The following is a 4,469-nucleotide window of genomic DNA, read 5'->3' on the forward strand; positions in this document are numbered from 1 at the left end:
CCACCCCTGCTCCCTCACACAACCCCTCTCAATGAGTCTAGAGTCCTCAGTCACTCTGTCTCTCCATGTTGTCATCTCTGCCTCCATCTCTGGAGTTGCCGCTTTGCTGGGTGGGTTTGGAGTTGCAGCTGGTGGGTTTGAACTGCCAGCCTTTGGTTAGCAATCCAGTGTTCATCCTACAGTGCCACACCAACTCCAAATGTTGTTGTTGTTATGTGCCGTGGAGTTGGTTCCGACTAACAGCAACTCTATACAGGGTTTCCGAGGCTGTAAATCTTTGCAGGAGCAGAAAGCCTTGTTCCCGCGGAACAGCTGGTAGTTTAGAACTACTTACCTGAGGTTCACAGCCCCTTTTGTAACCACTACACTTCCAGAGCTCCTTAACTCCAGTGTACCGGGGCTAAAAATGACTATGAGCATTTCCTCTTATTATTTTTTTAGATGGATGTTTTATATTTTTTAGATGCAATCTAAAAATAAACTATAAAACCTATCTTGTGGTGTAATTAGATTATGATTAATATCATTTGATATTGAACCATAAAGAAGCAAAACCCAGCTAGCATAGGTGTCACCCAATGTGGTAACTCCTGGTATCCGCCTCCACCCTCATGGACCTCCTTCCATACCAGGTCACTCAGAATCCTTAGTAATGTTTATTATTGCAACTAGAAATATAGTTTATGTGATAATATAGCTGTAAATTGCATATTTTTTATATTGTATGAATGCTAACAACGAATTGTTTTGTGAAATCTTTTTGCAGTGAATTATTGGTGACAGTATTGGTAACTGAGCCAGACCCTTTTTGATTTTTGTACTTCTTTTAATTATGATCCCTGATGGTGCTGTAGTATATGTACTGAACTGCTAACTGCAATTCAAACCCACCAGCTGCTCTGGGGTTGAAAGATGAGGCTTTCTGCTCCAGTAAAAATTTATAGCCTCAGAAACCCTATGCAGGGTTGCTATGAGTCAGAGTTGACTTGAAGGCATTGGATTTTGGGTTGGGTTTCTTTTAATTACTACTTCATCCTCAAAAAAAAAAAGCTGTTGATATCCATTTACAAATACTAATTACCACAGTGTTTTAGCTAAAGCACCAGAAACTGACACATTCATAGACTGTAAAAACACCAGGAGCAATGAAATCAGCATGTGCTTATAGCGGATGAAACCAAGTGATTTGAACTGTCCTTGTAATTGGCTAATAGTGACAACTCTGACTAGAGTGCATTATTATTGTTATTAAGTGCCATCTGGTAGTGTAGTGCTTACGAGTCGTTCTGCCAACCTCAAGGTCAGCAATTGCAAACTACCAGCTGTTCCGCAGGAGAAAGATGAGGCTTTCTGCTCCCGTAAAGATTTACAGCCTAGGAAACCCTGTGCAGGGTCACTATGAGTCGGAACCGATGCTACGGTACTTAACAACAACAACTGTTGGTTCTGAAGGAGATCTGGTAGCGTAGTGATTACCAATCGGGCTGCTAACCTCAAGGTCGGCAGTTCGAAACTACCAGCGGTTCCGCGGGAGAAAGATGAGGCTTTCTTCTCCCTTAAAGATTTGCAGCCTCGGAAACCCTGTGTAGGGGTCACTATAAGTCGGAACTGACTCCACGGTACTTAACAATAACAAGTTGTTTCTTTGAACTGGTGGGTTTGAACTGCCGATCTTGCGTTTAGCAGCAGTCCAATGCTGATCCTACAGTGCAACATCAGGAGTCTAGAATGCATTGGTGGTAGTGGTGGTGGTGGTGTGCCTTGGAGTCGGTTCCGCCTCACAGTGACCCTGTACAGGATTTCCTAGGCTGTCATCTATTGTGTCACTACGTAGTCATTGTTGTTGTTGTTATGTGCCTTGGAGTCGGTTCCGCCTCATAGCGACCCTGCGTAGGGCTTCCTAGGCTGTAAATCTTTACGGGAGCAGACCGCCTCATCTTTCTCTAGCGGAACCACTGGCAGTTTTGAACTAGGTGACTTTGTGATTAGCAGCCGGATGTGTAAACACTACGCTACCAGAGCTCCTTTAGAAGGTTCAAAAAATTAAATTAGCATAGAGTTGTAGCTGGACTTCTGAAACATGTTTTTGTTCTTATAACCAGTCATACTTTTATAAGAAATAATGTTTCTGCTGAAACATACATTTGGTGTCACTCTCTCTGATAGTGTTACCTGGCATATCCGACACTGCTTACACTCCCAAGCGATTCGACTGTATGATGGTGTTACTCCTGCCGACATATTCTTATCCTGGCAGTATTGGGAGTTAAAACACCCACAAACCACCCAGACCTGTTGTCATGGAGTCAGTTCCCACCTATATAGTGACCCTGTAGGACAAAGTAGAACTGCCTCATAGGGTTTCCAAGGCTTTCATCTGTATGAAGGTTGATGACCACATCTTTCTCCTGTGGCATGACTAGTGTATTTGAACTGCTGACCGACCTTTTGGTTAGCAGGCAAGCACTTAACCACTCTACTCCCAGGGCTCCTGGCTTGGGAGAAGTTTGTACCATTAATTAGAGTAGTGAGTTGAAGGTATTCGGGTGGGCCTCTGATGTAATCCTTTCCTTTTTTTTGTGACCAATGAATTGATGTCATTTTACAAGGGTGTTACTGTCAAGTGCCACTGAATCATCTCCAATTTAGAGCAATCCTGTATGTATATGGTTTATGAGGAATGGTTGGTGGGTTTGAACTGCTGACCTAGTGGTTAACAGTCCAGTGCCTGTCTCCAGCGCCTCACCAGGACCCCACTTTACAAGGTGTTGGTTGCTGTTGGGGAATCAGTTCTGACTCATGGAGACCTTCTGTAGGGCTTCCAAGGAGCAGCTGGTGGGTTTGAACTGCTGATCTTGTAGTTAGCAGGCCAGTGCTTTTGCTATAGCACCACACCAGTAGTCCTGAGAAAGGAGAAAAGATACTGGATCTCGGGATAAAATAATGAATGCTGATGGGAACGCTGAGGATCTACTGTTCTGGATTTCACTTTTTTTCAGCTATCAACAAGTCAAACCACTTAAGGGACAGGATTTTTTAAAAGATACCCTTTAGTGTGTAAGTTAATATAGCTTTTTTAATGGGCTGAGTTAAAGTTAAAAGCTCCATTCTCACTAAATTTGTCACATAAAACTGGTCTATAAATGGCTATGGAAGGAGGAGTTCATGATAATTCTTTGAGTCAGGCAGAAAATGAAAACATCTTTAAATCGCCTATCTTACTGTTTTCTTAAAACAAAAACAATTTATGTCTCAGAAGCATCTATATTTATGCTCACCTAACAGACTTGAAATTTTTTCTTGGTGCTGACATTTCTCATTTTATTCCATTTAGCAATGTCAGCATATTTAAGGCATTTTCAAATGACACTGTGTATCTCAGCAGTACCAGAATTATAGAATATTAAATTGTAGGGAGTGGTAGCCTCCCTTTCCACCCACCCACCCCTCTTTGGCTTTTTCACAGTTTGAGTCAGAATTAAAGTTCTCTTCTATCCTCTACAGCTAGCTGTTTTGTGTAATGAGGTCACCACTAACCACCTGTGATTATTTAAATTTAAACTGAAGTTAATTAAAATGAGATGCCATTTAAAATTCACTTCTTCAGTCCCACTAGCCATATTTTAAGTGCTCGGTAGTCACTTGTAGTTAATGGCTCCTTGTATTGGCAGCTCAGATAAAGAACATTTCCATCTTGCAGAAATTTCTGTATTGCCTAGAGGTTTTGAAATTTATCTATAAATTTCTTATCATATATATGTACATAGTTTTTCCTTTTAAGTCATGGCCTTCATTTTTCATCTTTTTTTCTAAGTTCTAATTAAAATTATATTTAATATTATTTTTGATGCCATGCTGGTGGTGCTGTAGGATAGACATTAGACTGGTAACTGCAATGTTGGCAGTGCAAACCAGGCACTGTGGGGGAGAAAGATAAGGCTTTCTGTTCTATAAAGATTTATAGCTTCAGAGACTCTAAATAGGTTTGTTATGAGTCAGAACCGACTCAACAGTACCTAACAACATTATTTTTGATAGTTTTTTTTTAAAGTGGGGGGAAAATACATTTTTGATACATAACATTGCTTCTTTCCTAAATCTGTTGTACCTCTTGGTAGGGTGTTTCTTTTCAAAGCTAACCGAAAAGAGGAACTCAGCTAGTTCCCATTGTGTTTATTATTTATATCAGTTATATTCTAGATCTGGAGCCCTGGTGTGGTGCTGCGGGCTAATGCGCTGGACTGCAAGGTCGGTTTGAACCATAAGGGTGGTGGTTCTCACCAGTCTCTCCTCAGAAACCCTGTACAGGTTTGCTATGCGTCGGAACCCACTTGATGGCACTTAACAACAACAACAATTCTAAATCCAACTAATGGTTTAATTGCCTTGTAAACTATATAAATTTCAGGTCCAGAAATATATATAATGTATCCAAACACTGAAAAATCGGGATTTGAATTATATATATA

Source organism: Chrysochloris asiatica, unplaced genomic scaffold (genome assembly GCF_000296735.1).
Source record: "Chrysochloris asiatica unplaced genomic scaffold, ChrAsi1.0 scaffold00109, whole genome shotgun sequence".
NCBI lineage: Eukaryota > Metazoa > Chordata > Mammalia > Afrosoricida > Chrysochloridae > Chrysochloris > Chrysochloris asiatica.